The sequence below is a fragment of the Ambystoma mexicanum genome, chromosome 4p (assembly GCF_040938575.1).
Source record: "Ambystoma mexicanum isolate Mex_15411 chromosome 4p, UKY_AmexF1_1, whole genome shotgun sequence".
NCBI lineage: Eukaryota > Metazoa > Chordata > Amphibia > Caudata > Ambystomatidae > Ambystoma > Ambystoma mexicanum.
This window is the reverse complement of record NC_090927.1, coordinates 746,486,713-746,505,211: the sequence shown is the minus strand read 5'-3', so window position 1 is coordinate 746,505,211 and position 18,499 is coordinate 746,486,713. Positions and strand designations below refer to the sequence as shown.

The following is an 18,499-nucleotide window of genomic DNA, read 5'->3' as shown; positions in this document are numbered from 1 at the left end:
ATCGCCCATCTGCAAAGAGGAGTGATTCTGGCCGGGCGTGATCATCTTGAATTTCTCTTGGGGTAGGAAAAGCTTGAACTGGGAAAAGTCTAGGATGGTGCGCAGGCCAGCCTGGTTGGGTTTGGGCACCGTAAACAGCCGGGAGTAGAAGCCCTCCCCTCGCACCCCAAGTGGAACGGGTTCCACAGCTCTGAGGTGCAGAAGTTTTTGAACCTCGGCCTTGAGGGAGGGTGAGCCAGACAGCTGAAAAGGAGGGTTGAGGGCTGGGGTAGGGGGTAAAGGTAAGCGGAAGCCCGCTCGAGCGACTGACAAGACCCATCTGTCTTCTGTGATGGCCTGCCATGCCTCCCAATGAGACGCAATACGTCCTCCCACCGAGGTCTCATGCAAGCGCGGAAAACCCTCATTTGGCAGGCTTATCGGTGGCGGTGCCACCTGAAGCTGATGAGGAGGCTGAGGAGCGGGAGAAATACCGCGTACTCTGTTGTCCATGGCGGTTATTCCCCGCAGGAGTATCCACTCTGCGAGATTTGCTGTCGAGGAAGCCCCTAAAACCAGAGGAAGGTTGACCTTGCGACAGCCTTTGAGCCTTGAAGGGAGCTTTAACCAGAACATACAATGATTTAGCCGTCTGAGTGCTGTCTTTGGTTTTGGTGAGCTCTACATCAGTAGAAGAGTGAAAAAGCTCCTTACCATCAAATGGAAGGTCCAGAACCTTGTCTTGCACCTCGTTCGAGAACTTAGTGGCATGCAGCCACGCTTGCCGCGAGGCATCAACCCCAATCATCAGACCCCGAGCCGAGGTGTCTATGTGATGAGCCGCAGCCTCCAGGAGATCCTGGGCCAAGACCCTGGCATCGGAAAAGCCTCCTCTGAAATCCTCCAACTTCTCGACCGGAATGTGCTCCTCAAACTCCGACAGACCTCTCCACATCAGCATGTTAGCTCCCACCAAAATCAATTCTGCATTGGCCTGCCTGAGCTGTAAGGCCGAATTGGCAAAGATTTTCCTCCCTAGGGAGTCCAGGAGCTTGTCCTCTTTTCCCAAGACCTGAGTAGCCGTCGCGGAGGCGGAAGCTGCAGGCCTGGATTGCAACGTAGCCGCAGCCACCACTGTGGAGGAGAGAGGCGGACAAGACGACAAGGCAACTTCTTCCAAAGAATGCAGCCTGTACCTCGCGTCAATCTTTTTATTGACAAAAAGTCCTGAGTGTGGCTTTTCCCAAACTCTACAGACCTCGGCCAGAACGTCCTTCTGCAAGAACAGGCCGGTACGCTCCAAAGGAGACAAGGTGAACGCCCCAGAAAGCACTCCCTCCTGCGGAGCAGGAGCCTCGGGCACCGGAACATCTAAGAAACTCATCATATCCAGCACCCGGTCATGGAAAGCTCTGATAGAGCGGGGAGGTCCTCGTTGTCCTGATCGCCTTGAGGGTCATCTGACAGGTCAGGATCCTGCTGAGACGTGTCAGGCACTGCCTTGTCCAATGGGGACAATGGTGGCACAGGCCGAACCACAGGGGGAGACACCACGTGCAAAGGGAGGCGCCGGCGGGACCACCATCGGAACGGGTGGAGCCGGTGGCGCGGGTGGACATATCTCCTCGAAAAGCCCTTTGAAATATTCCCTCATGGGGTCGGTGCGGATAAGCGCTTGAAATTTACCAAAAAAAGCATCCTCAGGAGACTGTTTCGGAACCTGAGGAGGCCTCTCATGAGGTGGACAAATCCAGGGACGTAACGGAGAAGGGTGCCACACCGGCCCCATCACCGACGAATCCACATAAATCAAGGGAGCCGCCCCCGTGGGCAACGAAACATTGTGCGGAAGAGGCATCCGGGCGTTCCAATTATAAACCAGCCGGTAAGGATGCGCACAAGGGACCTTGGGTTCACCCGAAGGACTGAACCCTACACCAGGGGACGATGGTGTAGTTGTAGGGGTAGTACCTAAGATGGCCACCGTGGTCGTGGGGGGAATGGCTGCCATTTTCTCCTCATCTGAGGGGAACTGCGGCACGTGAGGATGTGAGGCAGGGGTCCCCGTCGATGGGTCAGGGGTATTAATTTAAGCCTTAACGTAAGGAACCTTGGCAGAGCCGGTACTATGAGGCCTGGAATGTTTCTGCACCATACCAACCGCCAACTGAGCCTTCGAAGGAAGGGCCTCGGCACTGCCGGTAAAAGAAACTTTCTTTCTTTGCCCCCTCAACACATCTGGTGTCACCACAAGAGCGGGAACGGTGCACTGTCACCGACAGGACCTTGCCCGGCCCCTCAGAACTGTTGGTATCCTTAGCCTCTGTACGAGGGACCTCGGACCTAGGCCCAGTAGAAGCCTTATCGGCACGGGCCTCGAACATCCTTTCGGTAACCTCAAGCCCAGCCAAGACCTCGGGGCGCACCCCGGTTTTGTTTTTGAGGGAAGCCGAAAGAGCGGCCTCAGAGCAAGTGCCGGTACCCCTCAACTCAGTAGAACTGGGTCTACAAACAGCCCCCACAGGAGGGGCCTCGGAGCGTACTCCGGTGGACACAGGCCCCTTACGGAGACCCTCGGAAAAAACTCCGGTAGAATAATTAGGCCCGACAGGCACCTCAGGGCGAACCCCGGTAACAGAGCGATCAATGCCCCTCCCGGCTCGAGAGGAACCCAGAAAGGTATCCCCCGGCCGGGGTGCTCTGAAAAGTAAAGAACTTACCGGGCGTTTTTTCTTCTCGTCGATGAACGCCTGAAAATACAAAGGAGGAGTCCGTCCGAACACCACCTCCCACCACTCCAACCGATGTTGAAGTGCCCGGACCGAAAGGGAGTCACAGTAAAAACAGGAGTCCCAACGGTGTTCCGGACCCAAACACTCTAAACAAAGAGGATGGGGATCCGCCCTCGCGAAGCGACGGTGACATGATGAACAGTCTGGAAAATCTAGTTTAAAAGACAGACTAGTAAACGAACGCTAGCGAGAGCCAGAGAGGGGAAAAAGGGAAGAAAGTTTTCCGAGGATGCAAGTGCGTCCGGCCCCGATCTTGCAGAGAAAAGGACTGATGGGCGATGCGTGGGGCAGAGCCAAGGTGGGCGGGGTTAAGAGAGGAGGGAAAGAGAGGAGGGACACATTTTTGAAAAAAAATGTGGATGCTTTTTACAAAGTGCTCCGGTCCCGTCCCACAGGACGGAGAGATGTCCCATAAGTATGGAGGAAAGGGGACGGGACGTAGGAGTAAATAATGGTTTTGGAGTCAGTTTGTTAATGGGTCTGGATCCCAATCCCTTCTTTTGTTCTTCTTGATTTTCAATTATTCTATCTGGTTCACTATCCTGCCAGGTATTCTTTTTTGTCGGGTCCCAGAACTCTGTTACTGGTTTTCTTCTCGCGGGCACCAGACCCCTTTGGTTTCTTTCTCTCGAGTCCCAGACTCCTTTGGTATTGGTTCTATCGTTCGTGGTCTAGGCAGCCCTGGTCTCCCAGTCTGCCAGGGGCTGCCACGAAGATGACTCTGGATGCCACTCCTTATTGCATGCAGGTCCAAGACCTGTGTCCCACTGCGGCATGGACCCTTGGGGGGGATTCTCGGTCTCCCAACCCTCCTCTGGTTGCTCACTGGTCTCGCTCGGCTGCTTATGGGCTTCTCCCCCCATTCGGGTATCTACTCTGTCCGAGTTCTGCAGCGATTGTGCAACGGCTTCCTGGTTTCGGGTGCCGTGTTTCAGGGAGACCATGCTCTCCAGCTCTCTCGACCAGCTGGTGCTACGTAGCGCTGCTTTCCGACACAGCACAACTCTGGGGTACATCGCTGCCAACTGGTGTGTGTTATTTTTTTTTTAAAAAACCTTTCTTCTCTCTCTCCTCCTTCCCTCCCTCCCTCTCCCTCCCTCTCCCTCAATCCCTCCCTCCCTCTCCCTCCCTCTCTCTCTCTCTCCCTCTCTCCCTCTCTCCCTCCCTCTCCCTCAATCCCTCCCACTCTCTCTCTCCCTCTCCCCCTCTCCCTCTCTCTCTCCCTCTCTCCCTCCCTTGGCCAATAGACAGTCTATAAAGACTATACAGCTCAGTAAGGTTTACAGAGGTGCTCTATGCCTCGGCACTTTTTTTCTCGTTCCCGTACTGAGCTTAGGGACACTGAGCGAGTCTGTTGGTCTCCCTCGTCTTCATCCATAAGGAATAAAGATTGCTTGAGGAGCCCACACTCATCCTCGTCCCAGTACTTCCTACCTTAATGGTTAGAGCACTAGGGATGGTGTTGTAGGGAGTTGGTGAGGAAGGTGGGTTAAGGTAAGGTGGGCCATGGGGATACTGCGTTCTCCCCAGGTCCCCACTAAAACCATGGGGGCTTCCCTCCCCATGAGATCTAACCACTGAGTACCACCCCCAGGAGGCCCATCGGGTAGTGGCCTGACCTCTCTGGCCTTATGGAAAGGGGCTCTGGCTAGGGGAGAATTGATGACATCCAAGGATTCATCACAACACACACATGACCCACTCCTGATTAATTGGGGGAGAGTTCATAATTACCAAGCAATCAGAATCACAAAGCTGGCAAAGTTGATTAAACATCCCAGATTTCTGTATTGATTGATCAACAGCCGAGTAAACCATCAAGGAAAACACTACTGTCAAGCCACACAGAGGTTACAAAAAAGCCTACAATCCCATCTCCAAATATTCACACAGAGAAATGTCAAAGCTAGCCTCGACTTACGAATCATGTGAGGAAGACCGGCCCCCTCCGAGGGTGAGGATTCCCCAAGAACAGGATCCAGAGAAGTTCCCAAGAGAATCCAAAGACGAGAGAGGCCCTTACCCTCGGTGGGACCTCAACAAGTTACCATATTCAAAGCTCCCCTTCCCCATCTACAACAGCAAACCCTGATTCAGACTCCAATCCACCTTTCCAATTACAGCTAAACTGAAGAGTAGAGTCCAGTCACAGAAAGAAACACTTCTCCTGTTACAACTAGAAAACACGAAGGGGCTAGACAAGAACAGGAGCGATGAACAGGGTCCAGAAGAACATTAGAAAGGATTCTCAGGGAGTTGGTTACAAGGCAATTAAAAGTTAGGGTATCTGTCATAACCTACCCAACACACTTACCTTACCCCACTGTACTGCAGAAATACTTCAAGAGTGAGTACCCTGCATCGTTTTTCACAACATTCTAATGTGTGGTAGAGATAGGAGGCTGGGGTAGGACACATTGGAGGTAATGTAGACCCTCTGTGGCAGACCAGGGATTTGAAGACCGTATATTAGGTGCTGAATCCAGACAGAATTGTCCTACTATAAAAAAGAGGCCATTGGAACGACTCAGCCATGAGCCTAAAAAACATTGAAAAAATGCAGGGGTTGTAAAAAGAGATCAGAAACACCTGGTCAGTTGTATTCGATCCAGAATCTTTCTAAATAAATGCCTAGCCAATATGAATTTGGAGAATGTTAGAAAAGCATCGATATTAGAATAATACTTGAACTTCTCATCTCCCATCCTCCAGTAGACTGTATAACAATTGTACAATCAGACCCTAGAGGAGGCAGTCTAGACTGCTAACTGCCAAAGAGGCTACACACACAGACCGAAACCTCACAGATAATCTTCCAAGTGGACAAAAAGTCCTCGTTGATTGGAAGGTAGCCACTTCCTATAACCAGGAATGAGATCCTGTTGGACGTAGAGATTGGGCCGAAACCCTGGGAAAAGACAAGGAGACAATCTTACACGGGCACAGAAAGAAAGACAGGGACAACCATTCAGAGGGTATCCAGTGAGGTTAACAAAAATAAAATACTGAATAACATTTTTAAATGACACTTGAATACCAAAAATCACCAAATCATATATATATATATAATATAATTGGGGTAAGGGATTAAAAAGGTTGTGAAGCAGGATGGGGTTATAATCATTGCAAAATGGGGGGCTTGGGAGGGACCCCCGAAATAACAAATACATTTTTATTTCAGTATTGAAGTGTTCATCAAGCCATTTTTCGTTAAAGGATAGTTCCGGGACTTTTTTTTATTGTCCCTACGGGTCGGCCATGTGTTTGTAAGCATAAATCGGTAGATCGTAGGAAACTTTCCTATGGACCTTACCCGACTTTTCGCCCATTATCGCACTCGAAATCATCCTCCATTTTGTGATAATCCTATCATTTCGCCCCATCGACCTGGCTCACCTGCCTTTGCGGCACTAAATCAAATCCCCCGCCCCTGAGCCTGACATCAGCAGACGCGTACTGCCCATTTCAAGCACGTCTCGTGTCAACAATCGCTGCGCCTCAGCTATTGACGTGTTGCCATGGAAATGGCAGGACGCCTCTTTCCCCAATAAGTATAAACAGACCGTTTCACAACATACAGCAGCAGATTTTCGATTCCATTCCTCTCTCTGTGTTACTTTGAGTATTCTGTGACTCGTTTCAGTGCTCTGGTCAGCTACCTTCGCCGCTTGTAGCCCGTGTGAACACCTGTACCATCTCTGTAAATTATTTTACTATCTTTACCGCACAATGGCCACAATAATGCCGTATATGTACGAGCCCGAGTACACCGAGGAGGAACTACTGGAAAGGCAAGCACGCGAAAACGATGGGGATTCGGACGGCAGTTGGGAGGACCAGTCAACGGATGAAGAGCCTGGACCATGTCGCATGGACGGCGTCTCCACCTGGTGCACGTGCAATCGGTGCGAGCTAATGCCAACTGAGGAGGAGAACTGCTGCTGCCGTGAAAATTCCGGGTGCTTGGCCTACATTTCGGAAAGCGAGCAAAGTCTGCAGGAAGGCGAGCAAAGTCCGCAATGCATCACCGAGCTGCCAGAGTTCAGGGAAGCCTGCCTCTCACGGACCGTGTTGAGGATGATGATGGTGCTTATGCACGAACTTCGTGGCACTGTTCGTCCGCGTAATCCGAGTAACGAGTAAGTATACTCTGTTTGTGATGTCAGTGATGCCACTACTATTTCATGGTCGTCTCCCACATATAAAATTACATTTACATATCATTGGAACGCATGTAAATTGGTTCCATATAGTGCATTTTCTAGATATAATTTTTTTCTAAGAAAAATGACATGTGTTACCTGAATCGACATTGATAAGAAAGTTTGGTCAGTTTAATACAGTTTGCATCTTTTTTTTCACAGGTGGTACAGGCTGGTGGCCTATCGTTGCTTCACTTGGTGGCTTCACGGGAGGCTCGGACACCGCGTTCGGAGAGTAATACCTGCCTGTGCGGTACTTGCCATTAGACAACATTTCCCCAGTGACAGTGGACAATACCGCGGATTTTCCCTCGATGTGCTGCAACCTCAACTTTACAATGTGTAATGTTTATTATTTATGTTTAATTAAAATCTTAAATAAAGCCCAACATATATTTTAACAATGGTTGTTTTGATTTTTTAAATGAATCTAGTGTGTCTCCGTTGAATAGCCTTCCAGTGCCTTGTCTTGTCACACCACATGTCTCCGGCCAGCATCCTCCCTCACGCTGGCCGCACACCTTCAATCCACATAACCGTTGAACCCATATATGCAGCAGTCATACATATATTATTTTGTGGGTTGGCATCAAGCGTTGGCAATAAAAAGCGGTTGGATTTTATTGATACAAAACATGGTTATAGGTAAATAATAAATATGGTTGATCATAATAAATCCTCTTTTTGGGCACCGGGTACAGAGATGACCCCCATATATTCTCCTGGGAGGGTGAGGTATTTATAAACTCACCCCCCTGCCTTCCATGTAGTAGATCCTGCAGCCATCCTCTTACATTCAGTTAGATGGCCTCTCCTTGGTGAGGCCCTGCGGCAAACGGGTCTTGTCTGCACGACCACCGCCCCGATCCACCCCCCGCCCCATCAAAGGCAGTTCGCACCAGGGTACTTGCGCTGCTGGCAAGTGGAGCTGTCAGGGAGCGATAAAGGCCAAGAGGTGCCAAAGACCATGTACACTTCAAAGTGGTCTATAGAGCATGGGTTGTTGTTCCCATGTCTACCTCCAGACCCCGTGTCTCCTGCCAAGCATCCCCCCTCACGCTGGACGCCCCCCTGCAATCCGCATAATGCCACGACATATACACGTCATTCATTCACAAACACACCCCTGTTTCGAATTCTTTATAACCCACTTCATATTTCTAATGAGAACTTCTTTGCGCTTTGCTAGTCAACCCATGAAGGTGCTGGTTATCTGCTCTTCGTCTCTGTGAACTTCCGTGACCACTTTGAGCAAACTCGTCAGTTTGCAACCTGTGAACTGCTCCCTGTTCTACGACAAGAAACTACTCTGATCCCTGCATCTAACTGTTTGTTCGTCAAGGTAAGTCCATGTACCATAATCATTTTGCGTCCAATTTTTTAATTTATATCTATTTGCTAGTAGTCATCAAATTGCATCCATGTTTTCTTTTCGTTCACGACAGTACATGCAAGGAACTAGTCACATGTTCTGAGTTTAGTCAAATTACTTTTTCTATTTTTTGAAAGTTATTGAAATACTTATCCGCATGTGAATAACGTGTATAGTTCCAAGAACCAAAACGGACCTTGCATTGAACCTTTTATGTGTCATTTAATGTTTTAACACATTGGTATTCATAGAGAATTGTTGATCTTTACTTTTCAGAACTTTCCATAATGCCTGCCTGTTCCATTGGCGGTTGCCCTTCGAAGACCCATAACAAATCTGAAGGTACTATAATGCATGTTTTCCCTAAGACAATAGATCAGATAAGAGAATGGGTCCGATATTGCGGATATCCAGCCTCTGAGCTAGAAAGTAGAGTCCTAGAAGTCTTTGCGGACAAGAGGGGTGATCGATACCGCATCTGCAGCAGGCACTTTAGCCCAGACATGTACTCCACATCATTGCTAATAAAGAAGAAAACACCGCGAGCGAGGCGAAAATTGCTCTCAACCGCTATTCCCACTCTATTCGTCCACATCCCTCCACTGGTGAGTCAAGTTTACGTATTTATCCCTCGGCCTTGCGGTAGTGTGTAGCATTAGCTAACAATAATTTCCCCATTTATGTATCCACTCAATATGAAGGCGGAAGATTCTCCATCCGTGTCGTTATTGCAGTCATCAGCCACTTCAAGCGCCTATCGGGTAATCTTACTTAGCTATTCTGACACTGACTTGTTTTAGGCATGTAAATCAATAATTTTAATTGATCGTGTAATTATTTTACCTAATGGTACACCACAGTACTCGTCCTCTAGTCTTTGTTTTCAGTTATAATTATTGTTATCCAAAATAATGCAAGTACTGTCTTTCAGGGAGATGCTGAGGAGTCCAACGCATTGACGACAACCGTAGATGTCACTCAGATGCTCGAGGTACGTTTCCGGACAGTTCCATCGATGGAGATCATCAGATCTTGCATTCTTGTAGCGTGATTGTTACACACAATGTTTCTTTCGTTTTTAGCCATTGGTATGTCCTTCTGTCGTCGCCCTCCTATGTGCCTTCTTTTTTCAATATTGTGTTCATTACTAATGAAAGTCCTATGTTTCAGGGAGTCGATGGAGCATTAGTCCAAGAAGAAGGGGGAGCATGCAGTTACGGATCGGCGCAACAGCTTGCAGAAGTGTGCACCGCAGTTACAGCGTCCCTTGATGTTCTTATGCATTTCGAGGTATGGATACTGACAGATCAATCATGCGAGATCAAATGACGTGATTACATCCGCTATACTTCCTTCTTTATTAACGCAAGTACTATGTTTCAGGGAGCTGACGGAGGTTCTTCAACAAGAACATCACCCCTAGTAGTTGATGCAGATCTCTGGGTGGTGACACTTCCAACGATGGAGCAAATCGAATCATATTTAGATATCCATTATTTATTTTAGACAACTGATCATTTGTGCAGGTCTATTTAGATGAGCCGTTGACGCCTGCAGAAAGTTTATGTTCTTTTAAACAAAATAGAAAATCATACTAATGCAATTACTGTGTTTCAGGGAGTAGCTGAAGCGTCATCTTCAATAATATCATCAATGGAAGTCTATGCGGAGCCCGAGGTATGGATCTTGACAGTTCAATCTAACTAGATCAACAATGCGTGAACTATTGTCGTTTGAATGTTCTACACAATGCGTTCATTCGTGTTTTGCTATTGAGATGTACGTATGGGTATTGGTCCCCAAGTACATTTTGTGTTTTCAATATTATTATACATACTAATGAAAGTTCTATGTTTCAGGGAGTCGATGGAGCCTCAGTGAGTGATGGATGTGCTTATCATGAAAATATAGTCGTTGCAGCGCGAGAGGAAGTGGAGACATGCACACACGAGTCGGAGCAACAGCGTCCAGATGTTGAAGTTCGAGGCAAGAAAGTTTCAAAGAAAAGAAAGCAAAAGAAGGTTAGTGTCCTGTTCACTATATTATGTTGTCTTTCACTGTCAATAGTTCAATACTGTAAGTTGTGTTTAAACTGAACATCCCTTTTCTAATCTGTCCTCTAGTTGCGAGTGGGTGTAAGAACTAGATCTACACAGACAGTGAAGCGAACGAGAGATGTTGCTTGTCAAACCTTTTGGCAGGGACTTGAGACTGGAGATGCATCGTGCCAATGGGAAGAATATGAAGTGATTGACAACGGAGCTATACCACCACCAGCCATTGATAGTGAATGTCCTCCTGGTAGTTTGGATGCAGTCGGAGATCAATTCACAGAATCCACACCCGCAAAAAATAAGAGCGCGCGAAAGTTGAAGACATTGTTTTTTTCTCCCATCTCCGGACAAGGAACAGTTGTTGCAGTGGAAGAGAATGACATGGACGACAATGAAACACCATCAATATCACTCAGCATAGCGGAAGACGATATCAGAGATTGTACCTTTCATGCGAGTGACATGTCCTCAACGTTACAGGCCGAACCAGCTGGGATGCAGAGTGACAGTATAAGGAAAGAGGCCAAATTCATTGTATTCGATAGCTGTTTGATGGATATTATTATGATGATGAAATGTGGGCATTGGGTTGGTGGGGAAGTATGTGGGGAGCCATTGATTAATGTGACTCGTGCAATTCGAGGCACTAACCTTAAAATACATGCCACCTGTACACAATATCATCCGTTCGCATGGTCTGCACAACCCATGCTGGGGCAACTGCCAGCAGGCAATCTACTTTGTGCAGCGGCCGCACTTTTTAGTGGTTCAAGTTTTAAAAAGTTACAGTATTTCTTTCAGTTTGTGGGAATCCATTTCATTGCGAAAACTCAGTTCTACAAATACCAAACCGATTATCTATTTCCAGCCATCAGCGAAGCTTGGAGAATGGAAAAAATGTCAATGGAAAGTACATTCGCGGGCAAACGCTTCAGGCTAGCCGGTGATGGACAGTGCGACAGCCCAGGATTTTCAGCCAAGTACTGCACCTACCACTTTCAGGACATGGAAAGTAAGAAAATTGTGAGTTCGGTGGTCGTGCAGGTGTCACAAAGTACATCCTCAGTGGCCATGGAGAAAGTTGGCTTTGTAGCATCATTGCAAGAACTACAATCGCGGGGAATGGTGATCGACCTGATAGCCACGGACAGACACGTTTCAATTGCCAAGACAATGAGAGAAGAGTACAAAAATATAAATCACCAATTTGACGTATGGCATCTTGCAAAAACAATCAATAAAAAATTGTCGGCTGCAGGAAAAAAAAAAGATATGCAAGGTATTTCACAGTGGTCCAAGTCAATCAGCAACCATCTTTGGTGGAGCTCAAAAACATGTGAAGGGTCGTTGGAAATTCTACTGGAAAAATGGCGGTCAGTAATGTTGCACTGTAGCAACGTACATCGATGGTCGACAAATGAACATTTCCACAAATGTGAACATGGCCATTTGTCCACAGAGGAGGCACGGAAGAAGAAGTGGTTGATTCCTTCATCACCCACTCACAAGGCCATTGAAAAGATTGTATTTGATAAAACTATAACAAGAGATTTGAGGGGACTCACGGAATTCTGCCACACAGGAGATTTGGAGGTGTTCCACAATATGTGCCTAAAGTACAGGCCCAAAAGATTGCATTTTGGCATGGAAGGCATGATAAATCGGACTCTTCTAGCGGTCTTGGCACATAACCATAATGTTGGCCGTCAACAAAGTAGGACGACCGGAACTTTAGGGACGCTTCGCTACAATAAGGCCTTCACTAAAAGAAGTAAACAATGGGTGATCAAACCAGTGTTTGAGGATATGCAATATGAGTTTATTGAGAGACTTATCGTAGATGTCCTCGATAGGCACATACATGGAGTGGTGAACAAACCTATGCAGGGGACAACTGCATTGCCACCCAACATTGCCTCTGTTCCATGTCCACCTAAAGCAGAGCTCATTGAGAAATACACATCACGGTTTAAATGATTGTAATTTGATTGTCTGTTCTCTCGAGTCTCCTCATGTTTCAGGCCCAAACTAGAAATGTGTGCTCGCTCAAAGTGAAGGTCAGCTGCTTTGATGTTTTGCTCGGGTGGCGGAACGGCCCACGACCCAGTATAAGGTTCTATTGTGATTTGACCTTGACAGGCCGGGACCATCCCGAAAGACTAAGAAAAGATAATGAATAAAATTTCAGAAACGAAACGATGAGCCACGTTCATTAGAAGAAGTAACGTCGGCAAAGAAGGAGTGGTGTTTCGGGTCTGCCCTACACAGAGACACAATGGAAAATGCAAATATAATGTAAGTAACTTTTGATGAGTTTATACCGCAATTTCATTACTATACAGTGGCTTTAAAGACGGGTTCAGTTGTACTTGTTCGTTCTATGTGGCATATTGTTTTCTACCGCGCACTATCTTGAGGAGAAACATCTGCTTTTACTGAAGTACCTCAAAACCTTCCTCTTTGCTTCTGCTTTCTCTCTCCCTCTCCCCTGCTACAACTGGTCCACTGTCTGCGACCTCGGTCCTGGGCCCTTCCACTCTCCACCTGCACTGCCTCCCTGTCAACCTCTGCACTGGGGGACTGTCTCAGTATCCTACAGCCCCCCCCTTCCCAGCACTTGTTCTGCACTTACCTTGCACTTGCCACCAGCTGGCCCTATTTATTTATTATTTTATGCTACTTACCTTGTACTCCACTCCCCCCCCCTCCATGCCTCGCCACGCCTTTAAACACTTGTGTACACCCAGTAGCGCTGTCCTCGCTATGAAATGAATAATTTTAATAAGGATCTGATGGTGAGACTAATTTCATTTTTTATGTTTTTAGGTACATCATTCACTACTGTCTGTGTCACGAGTACCAGACACCGGCGGACGGCTTCTACAGCCGCCAGTTGCTTCTCCGCGTGAACAACGTTACCACCCTGACCATTTTATGGGACGATCGCCAAGTACAAGTATGCCCTTACGCGGTACTAACGGTTAGATGCAACATACCTACCGTTGTGGTGGCCTAGTGCCTCGTTGTTGGAACAGCCATGCGATTATCAGTGCGACCGAAGAGCTTATTTTTATCGTAAACCAACACCCTGTGTACTGCACACGAACATCGCTTCCCTCAATACGAACTTTTTGGAACATGAGCAAATAAAAATGCAAATCGCTGAATATTCTCTCAACATTTGATGTCAAATAAATGTACTTTACCACATTTACAATCTTGCGGTTTGATTTCAAAGTACAGTTTCATATTCCGAATTGTGGTGCGCTGTATTGTGAGCTGATCTGTGTTGATTTCCGGGGTCTGTGTGGAGTCGCGTAGAAGACGCCTGGGCGCGTTTGCCTACGCAGCTCAGTCACGTCACGGATAGAGGCGGGGAATATGAATGTTTTGATAAAGTCTGTTTCAGGGGCGGGGGATTTGATTTAGTGCCGCAAAGGCAGGTGAGCCAGGTCGATGGGGCGAAATGATAGGATTATCACAAAATGGAGGCTGATTTCGAGTGCGATAATGGGCGAAAAGTCGGGTAAGGTCCATAGGAAAGTTTCCTACGATCTACCGATTTATGCTTACAAACACATGGCCGACCCGTAGGGACAATAAAAAAAAAGTCCCGGAACTATCCTTTAAGATCACATGGAACACATTCAGAGGGGTTCATGAAATGTTAGCCCTTAGTGGTATGCCTCCGAGACAACGGAACATACAGCTAGACTCCGTCCAGGCGCACACCAGAAAGAGCCAATGGGCATTCGCAATATCCACCCAAAACATGATAATGAAATAGAATGTAAATGGCAATCACAACAGAGCCTGGAGGTAGAGGAAGGCCCCAATCCACAGATATATTAGATCATGGCTTGGGAGGGGAGGAATACCTCATTCCTGTGACACTACAATGATACCACATCCAAGCCCACCTAGAAACATGAAACCCACAGACAGTCCTACGGTCAGACCGAGTGTTCCCCCACAAGCTGATCTCAAACAAGGATGTGGAGTTAATCTGCATCCATGGAAAAAGGTGGGTAAATCCCAAGGGAAGGTTAGCCCTTGTGGTAAAAGGCCAGAATGCTTTTGTAGTGGCAGCAGTAAAGCTGGGGCGGCCTGAGCAGAGAGTCATGGGCTCTTACCGTCCCTGGTTCCCACAATGGATAGTCTAGGCCTGATCACTGGCAAGGAAAGAGCATGCCTAGCCTCAAGGAATCCTCCAGGAAGAGGACCCACTGTCTTCTGAATGAAGCAATGGGAGAGGGGAAAAGTATTCATGGAACATTTTACAATGGCCCCAATATCTTACTACTCAAAGACAACCCGTGTAGCCTCAACTATATGACAGGCAAGCGAAGGCAGGGCACCCTGTAGGGCCACTGCAAAGAAAGCAAAGGTGGGAACCAACTTGAGCGAGGGTATGTGACAATGTTGCCACAGGCTAAGGATGTCCAAGAGACTCTGCAAGCTCACAAAACTGTGGTTCTGTCCCATGGCACGTATGCGGCAGATCCCCTAGAGACTCTCAAATCCCCAGGTAGGCCATCAGGATGGCATCCACAATCGTGTAATGTTTAGCATATGAAAATCAGACATTGAAAACGAGTGACCATGGAGCAAACAGACCACATGCACTGCTGTCAAAGACCGGCACTGGAGCAAGCAACCCACAAACAAAATTGCAATTGCACCAATATTCTTCCAGTTGGTGACTCAGAGTGGCAGCTAGTAATAAGTGGGAGATGAGACAAGGACACAAAGGAGGGAGCAGAGTACTCAGTATTGGGAAAAACACGATGCAAGTAAAGTGAACTCCAACATGACCAGGCTATACGACTCCAAGATTAAGCCTACATGCTATCATCTCGGGCCACAGAGTGATAGGTTGAGACAGTCGAAATCTGTAGTGCAGATGTTTCCGCAGAGAAATCAAAGCCATTCCAAATTCTCAGACGATTTTAGAAAATGGCTGCAGTTTAACGTTCGGACAGTTCCAGCAATTTTCCCCTCTAACTGTGGAATGTATAACACCAAAGCAATATGAAAAGCATCTCGGCATATTTTCACAAAGTGTTCTGTAGAATTGGGCTGCCCCAGGCCCGAGACATCCTAGAATTCCAGAATGTAGCACACATGTTCAGAAGGAGGGCACAATCACTGCCAACCTATCCTAAATCGCAAGCAAGCGGGCTAAAGAGAAAAGTACTCAGACCCATAGTAACAGTTTTGGGAACTGGTGAGAGGAAGAGAAAAACACTAACAGGAACATACAGCACCACACAGAGCCTGGCTTAAGGGAGAGCTTGACAGGACCAGCTGAAAGCTTTTACGCAGAGTTAAAGCAGCCAGGTGTCTGAGCATGTGGTGGGCTACAGAAAAACCTGAGCCTCTGAATAGTTTGGACATCTGCCTATTGCCTTTAGCTGGGGGTTGATAGAAAAGTTACCATTGTCTGACAGTCCACCTTGAACTGACGGAGAAGAAAGCTGTCACCTGGGTGGCCAGCTACCAAACCTAGGAGGACTAGCCTTTGTTGCAGACTACAATAGGTAGGCCTTTCAGCCTTGGAGCTCACAACAAACTGTGTGCGACTCTGAACTGTTTAGGCCAGGACACCCCGGATCACCAACTAGAGTAAAACAGGATTTTGGAACTCAGTAAAGCTGTCCTTTAGGATATGTTTTGGTTTGGTAATTTACCCCATCAGTGACTTGCGTTTCTCATTTTACCTCTACACTGTAGCAGTCATACTCTTGTTGTGTTCTTACCCTCTTGTTATACCCACACACATGCAGCAACCACTATCTTCACTCCCAATAAATCATTGTTTTGGGTTATCTTTTGGTTCTAAAGCATACGTGGTTCTCCAAGCCTGTGACGCAGTATTGAATTTCACAGTACTTCAATGTTGCGGGCAACAGTTACTTAGTGTTTCCTTATGGCATAGTGTAGTGGGCCACATGAAAGGGATGCTTACAGTAGGGATACTGCCTAGGAAGGCCTTCATTTTAGTTTAACTCGGAAGAAGGGGCCACCCTTATGAATCATTGAGATTTAGGATCCATCAATACCGTTTTACAGCTCAGCTTTAGTGGCATCATTTGTTTTTTTTATTGTTATGGTTGAAAAAGATTAACCTTTCAACTGTTACAAGCAGGTTAAAACAACAATTGCAAATAGTTAAGAGTCACAACAAGGTAGAAACGTTAATCAAAATGGGCAGTTAAAAGGTGAATGCAAGATGTACACAATTCAGTATTTACTTTATGCGACACACTGCACATTTTTCCTGAAGCTGTTCTTTGCACAGCAGTGCCTTAAACCCTATTTCGAGTAAAAACATTTATTACATGAAATAAGCAGACTCATGTGCAATGAACTTGTCTAGAAACAACAGTTTAATGAATAAATAATTTTAAAAAGAAAAAAAAAGAAAAAAAGGAGGACGCACCTTGTTCTCAGGCTACATTTAGCTAGCCTAAGTTAAGAAATAGCAGAAATTTGACAGCTGCAATGCTGACACTTATACGCTCGCCATGAAAAATTGTTAGCCATAGTAAGTCTCAGATTAAGCGCCCGTTCTCCTTGAGAGCAGAGATGGACAGAATGCAACCAAATGCTTTAGGGTCTCAGGTTCGTCCACATTTTGACAAAATCTGCAAACTACATCCAGTCTGGTGACTTGTTCCGTTCGAACAATATTTCTCTCGTTGGCCACAAATTGAAACGGAGACAGAGAAATAAGTTCCTCTAGATGGGACAGGGGAACTTCATTAGATATGCTTCAGGCTCTTGGTCTTAAAGCTTCCAGACTTAAAATGTTGGTAGCTCATACACTGTTCCAGTGTGGAAATCCAGTCACAGCGCCATAGTTTGATTTTTGCTCGAGTTGGAATGGATTTAAGAAAAGAAACCAAGACATCCGCAGCCGTCATTATTGCAATTAGTACCCACTTCCAAGTTGTCATGAAGTGATCTTTGGTAGAGTTCACATAGGACGCCAAGGCAAATAATAGAGAGCGTGGGTCATCAGCCAGTAAGCCTTTCCTAAATAGATTACACAATATCCAAACATACAAGATGCCAAGTGAGAGCAGCCCCAACTTGTGTCTTATTATGCTCATTGGTTGGCTGGGAGGCAAACAAAGAACCTGTTTCCAAAAAGCCCTTCTAATGCTAGTCAAAAGGTCTTCTCTTTCTGGACTATGGTTTCTGCACCATAGGTAATAGGCAACACCTTTTGCTTGTAATATGCAATAAGTGGTGCAATGGAAAATGTCCCATAGTTCTTTTGAATAGTTCAAGCTTATGCAACGGCTGTTGAGATTGTACGTCTCAGTTCCACACAATACAGCAAGTCGGAGGGATGATTGTTGGTGTTGAGGCCCAAGAAGCAATATTCACTGACTACTTCCAAAGGTTAATCATACAGTTGCCACGAATAAGAGCATTTAGTAATTTGACGATGACTAGCGCAAATCATAATTTTTCTTTTAGTCAAATTGATAATTAACTGATTTGCTTGGCATACTATTCCAATGCTGTTAGCAGATTTTGTAGACCTTTCGGAGTCTTAGACAAAAGAACTAGGTCATCTGCATAAAGAAGCCAAGATGTAATGCAGTGATCAAGTTTAGGAGAGTCAGAGACAGGTTTTTAAAGTTGCTGGCCCACAACCGAGTTGAAAAAGTTGAAGAGTGCAGAAGCTAACATGCAGCGTTGCTTGAGACCTCTATAGGTCGGAATTGATTTTCACAATCTTCCGTCCAGAGACATGCGTATTTGAACTGAGGCGTTAGAATGTAGTTGGAGACCAGAACCTGGATGTGAGAGAGGCAGGAGGCACTTGTCAATTTATCGTGCAACAGTTGGTGTGATACCGAGTCGAACGCAGTTTAAGTCCACAAAGGCCATAAAAAGCGGTTGTGTTGCTGCTCATGCATTTTAATTGCAGTTATGGATACCATATTTATGGTAGTGTCTAACCCCGGGACAAAGCCTCCTTGGAACGTATCATTTAGCCGGTCTGTAATAATCCAGTTACGTTCGCTCAATAACAGACTAGCAAATAACTTCCCTGGGGCATCTAACAGGGCTATAGGCCTATAG

The 18,499-nt window shown here is 46.6% G+C and overlaps 1 protein-coding gene across 1 annotated transcript in view; it reads right to left on the bottom strand.

Moving 5' to 3' along the window:
- Nucleotides 1-18,499, bottom strand: part of BCKDHB (branched chain keto acid dehydrogenase E1 subunit beta) — a 1,205,043-nt gene that overhangs the window by 415,112 nt on the left and 771,432 nt on the right. The gene's annotated exons all lie outside the window — the stretch shown is intronic.